Consider the following 13,460-nt stretch of genomic DNA (forward strand, 5'->3'; position numbering starts at 1 on the left):
AGTGGAGCAAATTCACAGGGTGTGCCTGAGACTGTCAGGCTTTCAAGGAATGACCTCATATGGACTCTTCTACCCAATTCAAATCAAATAGGCCACGTGTAGTGGCTCACACCTGTAATCCCAGCACTTTGGTAGGCTGAGACAGGCGGATCACCTGAGTTCAGAAGTTCGAGAGCAGTCTGACCAACTTAGCGGAAGTCTGTCTCTACTAAAAACACAAAACTTGGCCAGGCGTGGTGGCAAGTGCCTGTAATCCCAGTTACCTGGGAGACTAAGGCAGGAGAATCACTTGAATCCGGGAAACGAAAGCTCCAGTGAGCTGAGATCATACCACTGCACTCCAGCCTGGGCAACAGAGCAAGACTCAAAAAGTCTCAAGTCTCAAAAACAAAAACAAAAACAAAAACAAAAACAAAAACAAATATATTTGGAATAATGAGTCCTGTGACATTAGGCAACTTCATTATTAATGATAGACCACCCTTTCCATTTCCAGGGAAGCAAAGAGAAGCTATAAGGAAGGGGCATCACAGGGACTGAGTTCATTCACTTCCTGCCATCATTCTTTAGTGGTCTTAGATGCTGAACCTTCAAATACTTTCTTCTTCTTGCTGCTTTTCACATGCACATAAATATGAAAAAGTAGTTTTCCATATTAAGCAATCCTCCTCTTATCCTGAATCTTCTGAAGTTTACCTCCTCTCTCTTCTTTGAGAGCTGGACTTTATTAAATGGTTATTTCGTACTTACTAGGTTTCAGGCACTGGTCTAGGCACCACAAAAACAGTAGTGACTGAACATAGACTTCTCTATGGAGCATATAGTTTACTTCTTGGAAAGAGACTTTTAAATTTATTGTCTTCACCCTTTTACCTTGTATTCATGATTCATCCCTGGTGTCCTACAGAGTTTTGTCCTTAGGTTTCCCATTCTCTCTCGGGGATCTCATCTGTGCTTACATCTTCAACTATTACTTACTCCTGCGTTGGTGATTCAATGTGTATAATGAACACATCTCTTGAGCCCCAGAAACATCTATCCAACTATTAACGAAAGGTATCCACCTGTTTGCATTAAAGCCAATATGTTGAAAGTGCTCTTCCCTTTTGCGACCATCACCGAAGTGGGAAGAGCCAAAGCGAAATTCAATCCCTTTGTGACTTCTGACCAAAGTAAGAACCACAAAAGGCATTTCAATGAACCCTCCCGCGTTTGCAGGAAGATAATGTCTTCCTCTTTTTCCACAGAGCTGAGACAGAAGTACAATGTTTGATCCATGCCCATCTGAAAAGATGATGAAGTTCAGGTTGTACGAGGACACTATAAAGGTCAGCAAATTGGCAAAGTCATCCAGGTTTACAGTAAGAAATACGTCATCTACATTGAATGGGTGCAGCGGGAAAAGGCTAATGGCACAACCATCCATGTAAGAATTCACCCCAGCAAAGTGGTTATCACTAGGCTAAAACTGGACAAAGACCACAAAACGGTCCTTGAATGGAAAGGAACATCACACCAAGTAGGAAAGGAAAAGGGCAAATACAAGGAAGAAACAATAGAGAAGATGCAGGAATGAGGTAATCTTATATACAAACTTTCATTAAAACTTGAAATGAAAAAAAGAAGGCAATATGTTGAAAGTAATTGAAGAATGTACCAGAAACCAATAAAAGTAATACTTGTTGCAGGTGGTAGTTTGGGGTGGATAGAGTCAGGGTAGAAAGCATGATTCCTTAATATGTATCTTTTTATATATTTAAAAAATCTGGGGGCAGGTGTGGTGGGTCACGTCTGTAATCCCAGCACTTTGGGAAGCTGAGGCAGGTGGATCTCAGGTCAGGAGTTTGAAACCAGCCTGGCTAACACGGTGAAACCCCGTCTATACTAAAAATACAAAAATTAGCCGGGTGTGGTGGCGGGCATCTGTAATCCCAGCTACTTGGGAGGCTGAGGCAGAAGAATTTCTTGAACCTGGGAGGCAGAGGTTGCAGTGAGCTGAGATCATGCCACTGCACTCCAGCCTGGGTGACAGAGCATGACTCCATCTCGGAGGAGGAAAAAAAAAAAATCTGGGAAATCCTAGACAGAACAATTAGGCAAGAGAAAGAAACAGACATCCAAACAGGAAAAGAAGTCAAACTATCTTTCCTCAGATTATATTATTCTCTACCTAGAAAACCCTACAGACTCTGCCAAAAGGCTAATGGAACTGATAAATGACTTCAGTAATGTTTCAGGACACAAAATCAATGTATAAAAATCGTTTGCATTTCTATATACCAATAATGTTCAACCTGAGAACCAAATCAGAACACAATCCCATTTACAATAGCCACACAAAAAATAAAATACCTAGGAATACATCTAACCAAGGAGGCAAAAGGTCTCAGGGAGAACTACAAAACACTGCTCAAAGAAATCATAGATGACACAAACAAATGGCAAAACATTCCACACTCATGGACTAAAGAATAAATATCATTAAAATGACCACAGTACTCAAAGCGATCTATAGGTTCAATGCTATTCTGATTAATGTCCTTTCTCACAGAACTAGAAAATCTATTCTAAAATTCATATGGAAGCAAAAAAGGGCCCAAATAGCCAAAGCAATCCTAAGCAAAAGAAACAAAGCTGTCAGCACCACATTACTTGACTTCAAAATATACTGTAAGGCTACAGTAAGCAAAACATGGTACAGTACAAAAACAGACACATATACCAGTGGAGCAGAATAGAAAACCATAAATAAAGCCACACTCCTACATCCATTTGATCTTCAACAAAGTTGACAAAAATAAGCAATGGGGAAAAGACTCCCTATTCAATAAAGGGTGCTGGGATAGCTGGCTAGCTATATGCAGAAGAATGAAACTGGACTCCTACCTTTTACCATGTACAAAAATTAACTCAAGATGGATTATTTATTTAAATATAAAAGTTTAAACTATAACAATTCTAGAAGAAAACCTAGGAAACATCACTCTGGACATCAGCCTTAGGAATGAATTTATTATTAAGTCCTCAAAAGCAATTGCAACAAAAACAAAAATTGATAAGTGGGACCTAATTAAACTAAAGAGCTTCTGCACAGCAAAAGAAACTATCAACAGACTAAACAGACAGCCTACAGAATGGGAGAAAATATTCACAAACTATGCAGCCAACAAAGATCTAATATCCAGAATCTGTAAGAAACTCAATTCAACAAACAAAAAACAAATAACCCAATTAAAAACTGGGCAAAAGACATGAACAGACACTTTTCAAAAGAAGACTTACGCCGGGCGCGGTGGCTCAAGCCTGTAATCCCAGCACTTTGGGAGGCCGAGACGGGCGGATCACGAGGTCAGGAGATCGAGACCATCCTGGCTAATATGGTGAAACCCCGTCTCTACTAAAAAACACAAAAAACTAGCCGGGCGACGAGGTGGGCGCCTGTAGTCCCAGCTACTCGGGAGGCTGAGACAGGAGAATGGCTTGAACCCGGGAGGCGGAGCTTGCAGTGAGCTGAGAGCCGGCCACTGCACTCCAGCCTGGGCGGCAGAGCAAGACTCCGTCTCAAAAAAAAAAAAAAAAAGAAGACTTACAAGCAGCCAACAAACATGGAAAAAATGCTCAACATCACTAATTATCAGAGAAATTCAGATCAAAACCACAAAGAGATACTATCTCATACCAGTCAGAAAGGCTATATTAAAAAGCCAAAAAACAACAGATGCTGGTGAGTCTGCAGAGAAAATGGAACACTTATACAGTGTTGGTAAGAATGTAAATTAGTTCAGTCACTGTGAAAAGTTTTTTGAAGATTTCTCAAAGAACTTAGAACTGACATTCAACCCAGCAATCCCATTACTGGGTATATATCCAAGAGAAAATAAATTGTTTTACCAAAAAGACATGCACTTGCATGTTCATTGCAGCACTACTCACAATAGCAAGGACATGGAGTCAACCTAGGTGCCCACTGACAGTGGATTGGATAAAGAAAATATGGTACCTATACACCAAAGAATGCTGTGCAGCCATTAAAAAGAATGAAATCATGTTTTTCTGCAGCAACATGGATGCAGCTGGAGGGCATTATCCTAAGTGAATTAAAGCAGAAACAGAAAACCAAGACGGGCGGCGGCTCACGCCTGTGATCCCAGCACTTTGGGAGGCCGAGGCGGGTGGATCACGAGGTCAGGAGATCAAGACCATCCTGGCTAACACGGTGAAGCCCTGTCTCCACTAAAAATACAAAAAATTAGCCGGGCGTGGTGGTGGGCGGCTGTAGGAGCTGGGGAGGCTGAGGCAGGAGAATGGAGTGAACCTGGGAGGCGGAGCTTGCAGTGAGCCGAGATGGCGCCACTGCACTCCAGCCTGGACAACGGAGCGAGATTCCGTCTCAAAAACAAACAAACAAACAAAAAAAGAAAACCAAATATCGCATGATCTCACTTATAAACAGGAGCTAAACACTGGACACACATGGACACAAAGTGGAAAAAATAGACACTGGGGACTACAAGATAGGGGAGGTAGGAAGTGGGGGAGAGGGTGGAAAAACTATCAGGTACTATGCTCACTACCTGGGTGCTGGGTTCAGTCACACCCCAAACCTTAGCACCATACAATTCACCCATGTAACAAATCTGCATGTGTTATCTCCTGAATCTAAAATAAAAGTTGAAATTATTTTAAAAATAATAAATAAAAATTCAAAATCTGAACCAAGTGAACGATTAAAAGGAAATGATTGATGAATGAAAAAAATGTGAATGTATCAATCTCCTGCCCACCCGAGCCCTGACCACTTCTGCCCAAACCTGCCCTTCCTCACATGCTCCTTTCTGTGTGAATGGTATCATCATTTCCTTGGGCACTCAACCCAGGATTTTGGGAGTTATCCTAAATTCCTTTTTCTCTTTCACTCTCTTACCCCAAGTTCTATAATTTTGCCTCAAAAATATCTTGTGAATGAACTTCCTCCTTTTTCCCATCCCCACTGTCATTGCCTTAACTTGGGCTCTTTTATTTCTTATCTGGATTTTAATATTCTTCTCACTTCAGTTCTTCACATTCTGCTAGAGTGATCTTTAAAAACACAAAACAGATTATACTATTTTCCAGCCTAAAATTATACGATGCCTGTAAATAATCTTCGGGCTGCAATGTAGCTTTGTAGTATGGTATCCTTTTGATCCTGGCTCACCTACTGCTCCTCTCTGTTCTCGCATCCTCTTCCTTACACAACCTAGTCTCCAACCACACCACTTGAAAGTTTCTCTTGAAAGTTATCACAGTCTCTTGGGCTTCCATGCCTTTGCATATGCTGTTCTTCCCACTTGAAATGCCTTCCCGACCTTGGCCAAAAGCAGGTTGAGTTTTTCACTGGAAAACTTTTCTAAGTACTTCCCCCTTCCCTCCACCCAATCATATTTCTCTTGTCTATAAATAGTTCTAATATTGCACTGAATACTGTATCATCACTGCTGTTTTTTTTTTCTTCGTATCCATCTACTAACAATGTGACCCTGGACACATCCTGACAGCAGGAATTTAATCACATTTTTCTTTGTATTTCTAGCATGTGGCACAAGTACCTATACGGTAGCATCATATAGGTTGAAATGTTAACCATGATTTTTTTTGATAAGCCACTGTGTGGAAAACCATGATTTTTTATGAGTATTTCTTATTCCTCCCAGTTTGGGTAGGTAGACTGGGAAAGAAATGTTGCAGAAGGAAGAGTAAAGCCTTTTCGAAGTTTAAGACTCATGGTGTGGAAAAAACCTGATGGGTCAGAACATGTCTTTTTACTCCCTCAGATTCTGCACACTAGGGAGAAAGAGGAGACTTGAAAGAGAAGAAAGGACAGTTCAGAGCTGGTGGGGCCCCAGAAAGGGGCATAGTACTCTGCCTTTCCCAATTCCTGGCTGAGTCTGAAAGGGGAAATGATAGAACCACACACAGAGTTGTGGGTCTGAGAACAGAAAAAAAACTTGTGATTTGCTTTCTGGAAAGGGCCTTCAGGCAATGATAATGCCACAGAGGAGAAGAGGCCACACAAGGTTTCTAGGCAGGTGGGATTTTCAAGAGCATCAAGGAGTTTTCTGCAGCTCAGAGGTGCAGAAATAGAGTAATGAAGTCTAGAGTGCCTGAGACAGGTAAAGAAGTAGAAGGGAGAGCTGCCCAAGCTTCAAGGACCTCACTGAGAAGAATGAGGAGTGATGCACCAGCTACCTGTGTGGACTGACATCCTGGGGCAGGAATGGGAGAATGCCAGAGGATAGATGGGCAAAGGACTGGCCATTTTCCTAGCCCCTTCCCATCCTCCTTAGAACTTCAGCACAACTCTGAAGGAAAGTGTACTTGTGGGAGAACCCAGAATTACCTGAGATTTAATTTCTGCCATCAGGCTAATGGAGCACCTAGGGACATTAAGCTGAGTTTAAAAAATATCCAAAAAGTTAAATTTGTTGTACATGTGAGTTTCTGAACCCAGATTTATATTTGCTTTACCTGGCATCAAGCAGTGTTACAACTCAATAAATTTATATAAAATGTAAAAAGGGGTATCAAATTTCCATAAACTTTGCAATACAAACATAATTTATGTTATTAATTATTCATCAGTAAAAATGTGGAAAACATTCTGCTGCTCTGAGAGCTGGTGTGTCTTGGTCAATTACTTGATACAGTGGAAAAAGACTTTGACCTTCAAGTCAGATAAATACGGATGTGTATACTGGCTCTGCAATCTGCTGGCTGGGTTGCCCTTTCTCTCAGAACCTCATTTTACTCACAAAATAGGTGATTAATATAGTTAGTTTCCTTCCTTTACCTTCTATTTTGTCCCATGATATCTCTGATAGTCTCACCTGTACATCTGCCATTACTATTAACATCAAATAGAATTTTTATTGATTATATCAATTACATAAATTATTGTTAAATTATTATTATTTTCACCATTTTATTTTAAATTGATTGTTAATTATATGTACTATTCCTTTTTTCTTTTTTTTGAGACAGAGTCTTGCTCTGTCATGCAGGCTGGAGTGCAATGGTGTGATCTCAGCTCATTGCAGCCTCGACCTCGTGGGCTCAAGTGATCCTCCCACCTCAGCCTCCCAAATAGCTGGGATTACAGGTGCATGCACCTACACCCATCTAATTTTTTTTTTTTTTGGTAGAGACAGGGTTTTGTCATGTTGCCCAAACCAGTCTCAAACTCCTGACCTCAAGCAATCTGCTCACCGTGACTTCTCAGAGTACTGGGATTACAGGTGGTTATATCTACTATTCTGAAATAATATGTTTATACTACTGTTTCATGATTTATCTACTTTAAGCAATTTGATTTATCTACTTTCAATAACAGGTGAGGAATTTTGCTCACTTACAGTAATCCTCTCCATAGGGCTGCTTACATACCACATGACATGGCAGCTGGCTTCCTTCAGAGCGAGTGATCTGAGAGACAGCAAGTTGGAAGGTGCAATGACTTTTATGACCTAACTTTGAAATGCACACACCATCATATCCTCAATATCCTGTTGGTTATATGAGTCAGCTCCATTCAGTGTGAAAGGGATTACTCAAGGGCGTGAATACCAGGCAAGATTGTACCAGAGAACTATAAAGCTGTTGGGATGGTCTGAATACATGGTCTGGCTAGTGGTATCTATTTGCTGATCTCTTCCAAAAAACCAGCTCCTGCATTCATTGATTTTTTGAAGGGTTTTTTATGTCTCTATCTCCTTCAGTTTTGCTGTGATCTTAGTTATTTCTTGTCTTCTGCTAGATTTTGAATTTGTTTGCTGTTGCTTCTCTAGTTCTTTTAACTTTGATGTTAGGGTGTCAATTTTAGATCTTTCCTGCTTTCTCTTGTGGTCATTTAGTGCTATAAATTTCCCTCTACACACTGCTTTAAATGTGTCCCAGAGATTCTGGTACATTGTGTCTTTGTTCTCATTGGTTTCAAAGAACATCTTTCTTTCTGCCTTCATTTCGTTATTTACCCAGTAATCATTCAGAAGCAGGTTGTTCAGTTTCCATGTAGTTGTGCAGTTTTGAGTGGAGTGAGGTTCTTAATCCTGAGTTCTGATTTGATTGTCCTATGGTCTGAGAGACAGTTTGTTGTGATTTCTATTCTTTTACATTTGCTGAGGAGTGTTTTACTTCCAATTATGTGGTCAATTTTAGAATAAGTGCAATGAGGTGCTGAGCAGAATGTATATTCTGTTGATTTGTGGTGGAGAGTTCTATAGATGTCTAATAGATCCGCTTGGTCCAGAGTTGAGTTCAAGTCCTGAATATCCTTGTTAATTTTCTGTCTCATTAACCTGTCTAATATTGATAGTGGGGTGTTAAAGTCTCCTGCTATTATTGTGTGGGAGTCTAAGTCTCTTTTCAGGTCTCTAAGGACTTGCTTTATGAATCTGGGTGCTTCTGTGTTGGGTGCATATATATTTAGGATAGTTAGCTCTTCTTGCTGCATTGATCTGTTTACCATTATGTAATGCCCTTCTTTGTCTCTTTTGATCTTTGTTGGTTTAAAGTCTGTTTTATCAGAGATTAGGATTGCAACTCCTGCTTTTTTTTTGCTTTCCATTTGCTTGGTAAATATTCCTCCATCCCTTTATTTTGAGCCTATGTGTATCTTTGCACATGAGATGGGTCTCCTGAATACAGCACACTGATGGGTCTTGGCTGTTTATCCAATTTGCCAGTCTGTGTCTTTTAACTGGGGCATTTAGCCCATTTACATTTAAGGTTAATATTGTTGTGTGTGAATTTGATCCTGTCATTATGAGGCTAACTGGTTGTTTTGCTCATTAGTTGATGCAGTTTCTTCATCGTGCCAATGTTCTTTACAATTTAGTATATTTTTGCAGTGGCTGGTACCAGTTGTTCCTTTCCATGTTGAGTCTTCCTTCAGGAGCTCTTGTAAGGCAGCCCTGGTGGTGACAAAATCTCTCAGCATTTGCTTGTCTGTAAAGGATTTTCTTTCTCTTTCGCTTTTGAAGCTTAGTTTGGCTGGATATGAAATTCTGGGTTGAAAATTCTTTTCTTTAAGTATGTTGAATATTGGCCCCCACTGTCTTCTGACTTGTAGGGTTTCTGCAGAGAGATCTGCTGTTAGTCTGATGGGCTTCCCTTTGTGGGTAACCCGACCTTTCTCTCTGGCTGCCCTTGACATTTTTTCCTTCATTTCAAACTTGGCAAACCTGAGAATTATGTGTCTTGGAGTTGCTCTTCTCAAGGAGTATCTTTGTGGTGTTCTCTGTTTTTCCTGAATTTGAATGTTGGCCTGCCTTGCTAGGTTGGGGAAATTCTCCTGGATAATATCCTGAAGAGTGTTTTCCAACTTGGTTCCATTCTCCTCATCACTTTCAGGACACCAATCAAACATACATTTGGTTTTCACATAGTCCTATATTTCTGGGAGGTTTTGTTCATTCCTTTTTATTCCTTTTTCTCTAATCTTGTCTTCAAGCTTTATTTCATTAGGTTGATCTTCAATCACTGATACCATTTCTTCTGCTTGGTCGATTCAGCTGTTGAAACTTGTGTATGCTTCACAAAGTTCTTGTGCTGTGTTTTTCAGCTCCATCAGGTCATCTATGTTCTTCTCTACACTGGTCATTCTAGTTAGTAATTCGTCTAACCTTTTTTTCAAGGTTCTTAGCTTCCTTGCATTGGGATAGAATATGTTCCTTTTACTCGGAGGAGTTTGTTATTACCCACCTTCTGAAGCCTCCTTCTGTCAATTCATCAAACTCATTCTCTGTCCAGTTTTGTTCACTTGCTGGCGAGGAGTTGTGATCCTTTGGAGGAGAAGAGGCACTCTGGTTTTTGGAATTTTCAGGCTTCTTGCACTGGTTTCTCCCCATCTTTGTGGATTTATCTACCTTTGGTCTTTGATGTTGGTGACCTTCAGATGGGGTCTTTGAGTGGACGTGCTATTCTTTTCTGTTTGTTAGTTTTCCTTCTGACAGGCCCCTTTGCTGCCGGTCTGCTGGAGTTTGCTGGAGGTCCACTCCCGACCCTGTTTGCCTGGGTATCACCAGCGGAGACTGCAGAACAGCAAAGATTGCTGCCTGGTCTTTCCTCTGGAAGCTTCGTCCCAGATGGGCAACTGCTAGATGGCAGCCAGAACTCTCCAGTATGAGGTGTCTCTTGGCCCTTACTGGGAGGTGTCTCCCAGTCAGGATGCATGGGGGTCAGGGACCCACTTGAGGAGGCAGTCTAACCCTTAGCAGAGCTTGAATACCATGCTTGGAGGTCCACTGCTTTCTTCAGAGCTGTCAGGTAGGGACGTTTAAGTCTGCTGAAGCTGTGCTCACAGCTGCCCCTTTTCCCAGGTGCTCTGACCCAGGGAGATGGGGGTTTTATCTATAAGTCCCTGACTGGGGCTGCTACCTTCTTTTTCAGAGATGCCCTACCCAGAGAAGGGAAATCTGCCAGTCTGGCCACAGCAGCCTTGCTGAGCTGCAGTGGGCTCCGCCCAGTTCAAACTTCCCAGTGGCTTTCTTTACACTGTGAATGTAAAACCACCTACTCAAGCCTCAGCAATGGTGGATGCGCCTCCCCTGACCAAGGTCGAGTGTCCCAGGTCATCTCAGACTGCTGCTGTGCTGGCAGTGAGAATTTCAAGCCAGTGGATCTTAGTTTGCTGGGCTCCATGGTGGTGGGACCCACTGAGCTAGACCACTTGGCTCCCTGGCTTCAGCACTCCTTTCCAGGGGAGTAAATGGTTCTGTCTCGCTGGTGTTCCAGGCACCACTGGGGTATGGACAAAAAGATCTCCTGCAGCTAGTTTGGTGTCTGCCCAAATGGCTGCCCAGTTTTGTGCTTGAAACCCAGGGCCCTGGTGGGGTAGGCACCGGAGGGAATCTCCTGGTTTGTGGGTTGCAAAAACCACGGGACAAGCGCAGTGTCTGTACCGGAGTTCCTCAGGCTCAGGGCCTCATGGCTTCCTTTGGGTGGGGGAGAAAATTCCCTGACCCCTTGTGCTTCCCAAGTGAGGTGATGCCCCATCCTGGCTCAGCTCGCCCTTTGTGGGCTGTACCCACTATCCAACCAGTCCCAGTGAGATGAACCGGGTACCTCAGTTGGAAATGCAGAAATCACCCACCTTCTGCGTCGATCTTGCTGGCAGCTGTAGACCGGAGCTATTCCTATTTGGCCATCTTGCCAGTAAATCCCTCTCCTCCCCCCCCAACCCCCGCAAGAAGACGGAATTCTGCATTGATGTGATTAAGTCACACCATAGGGCTCCTTTGGGCCCTTCACAGTAACTGTGCATCCCTTCAGAGTAATGCCAACATTTTCTGGAATGTCGATAGTCTGATTGCTACAATGATCTCCATTCTCTCAGTAGATGGGGCAAAGGAAAAACATCTTCAGTATTATTATGGGGGATAAGGACTTACCCTTGCCATTTTGTTATTTGTTTTCTGGTCTTCTCTTTCTTCTTTCTTTCCTTTCTATCTTCCTTTTAGTGAAGGTGGTTTTCTCTGGTGATATAATTTAGTTTCTTGCTTTTTCTTTTTTGTGTATCTGTTATATAGTTTTTGTTTTGAGATTACCATAAGGCTTGCAAATATTATCTTATAACGCATTATTTTGAGCTGATAACAACTTAACACTGTTTGCATTAACAAATGAGCAAATGAGCAAAAATAAAATTAATAAAGACTCTATGCCTTAACTTTGTCCCCCCATGTTTTAACTTTCTGTTGTTACTATTTATTCATATCTTATTTGTACTGTCTATGTCTTGAAGTTAATATTTTTTGGCCGGGCGCGGCGGCTCAAGCCTGTAATCCCAGCACTTTGGGAGGCCGAGACGGGCGGATCACGAGGTCAGGAGATCGAGACCATCCTGGCTAACACGGTGAAACCCCGTCTCTACTAAAAAAAATACAAAAAAAACCTAGCCGGGCGAGGTGGCGGGTGCCTGTAGTCCCAGCTACTCAGGAGGCTGAGGCAGGAGAATGGCGTAAACCCAGGAGGCGGAGCTTGCAGTGAGCTGAGATCCGGCCACTGCACTCCAGCCTGGGCGACAGAGCAAGACTCCCTCTCAAAAAAAAAAAAAGAAAAAAAAGAAAAAGAAAAAGAAAAAAAGAAAAAAAAAGAAGTTAATATATATATATATATATATATATATATATATATTTTTTTTTTTTTTTTTTTTTTTTTTTTTTTTTTTTTGAGGCGGAGTCTCGCTCTGTCCCCCGGACTGGAGTGCAGTGGCCAGATCTCAGCTCACTGCAAGCTCCGCCTCCCGGGTTTACGCCATTCTCCTGCCTCAGCCTCCCGAGTAGCTGGGACTACAGGCGCCCGCCACCTCGCCCGGCTAGTTTTTGTATTTTTAGTAGAGACGGGGTTTCACCGTGTTAGCCAGGATGGTCTCGATCTCCTGACCTCGTGATCCGCCCGTCTCGGCCTCCCAAAGTGCTGGGATTACAGGCTTGAGCCACCGCGCCCGGCCAGAAGTTAATATTTTTTGTTCGGTTCATCTTTTCACATAAATTACTACTACTACTAAACTATTCACATCTTTCTACTTAAGATGTTAGTAGTTTAAACACCACAGTTACAGAGTTATAATATTCTGTGTACTTACTATTATTAATGAGTTTTGTACCTTAAGATGATTGCTTATTGCTTATTAACATCATTTTCTTTCTGATTGAAATACTCCTTTTAGCATTTCTTGTAAGACAGGTGTGATGTTGATGAAATCCCTCAGCTTTTGTTTGTCTGGGGAAGTCTTTATTTCTTCTTCATATTTGATGGATATTTTTGCCAGATATACTATTCTAGGGTAAAAGTTTTTTTCCTTCTGCACTTTAAATATGTCATGCCACTCTCTCCTGGCCTGTAAAGTTTCCACTGAGAAGTCTGCTGCCAGGTATATTGGAGCTCCATTGTATGTTATTTGTTTCTTTTCTCTTGCTCCTTTTAGGATTCTTTCTTTGTCCTTGACCTTTGGCAATTTGATTATTAAATGCCTGGAGGTAGTCTTCTTTGGGATAAATCTGTTTGGTGTTCTATAACCTTCTTGTACTTGGATATTGATATCTTTCTCTAGGTTTGGGAAGTTCTCTGTTATTATCCCTTTGAATAAACTTTCTACCCCATCTCTTTCTCTACCTCCTCTTCATCTTTTTTTTTTTTTTTTGTTTTCTTTTTGAGATGGAGTTTTGCTCTTGTTGCCCAGGCTGGAGTTCAATGGCTAGATCTTGGCTCACTGCAACCTCTGCCTCCTGGGTTCAAGTGATTCTCTTGCCTTAGCCTCCCAAGTAGCTGATATTACAGGCATGTGCCACCACACCTGGCTAATTTTGTATTTTTAGTAAAGATGGGATTTCTCCGTGTTGGTCAGGCTGGTCTTGAAATCCCAACCTCAGGTGATCTGCCCACCTCAGCCTCCCAAAGTGCTGGGATTACAGGCATGAGCC

At 41.9% G+C, this 13,460-nt stretch overlaps 1 pseudogene; it reads left to right on the forward strand.

Annotated features, from left to right (window-relative positions):
- Positions 1–1,084: 1,084 nt before the first annotated feature.
- Positions 1,085–1,576, forward strand: LOC104674163 (annotated as a pseudogene).
- Positions 1,577–13,460: the final 11,884 nt, after the last annotated feature.

The sequence above is a fragment of the Rhinopithecus roxellana genome, chromosome 5 (genome assembly GCF_007565055.1).
Source record: "Rhinopithecus roxellana isolate Shanxi Qingling chromosome 5, ASM756505v1, whole genome shotgun sequence".
In the NCBI taxonomy this organism is placed as follows: Eukaryota; Metazoa; Chordata; class Mammalia; order Primates; family Cercopithecidae; genus Rhinopithecus; species Rhinopithecus roxellana.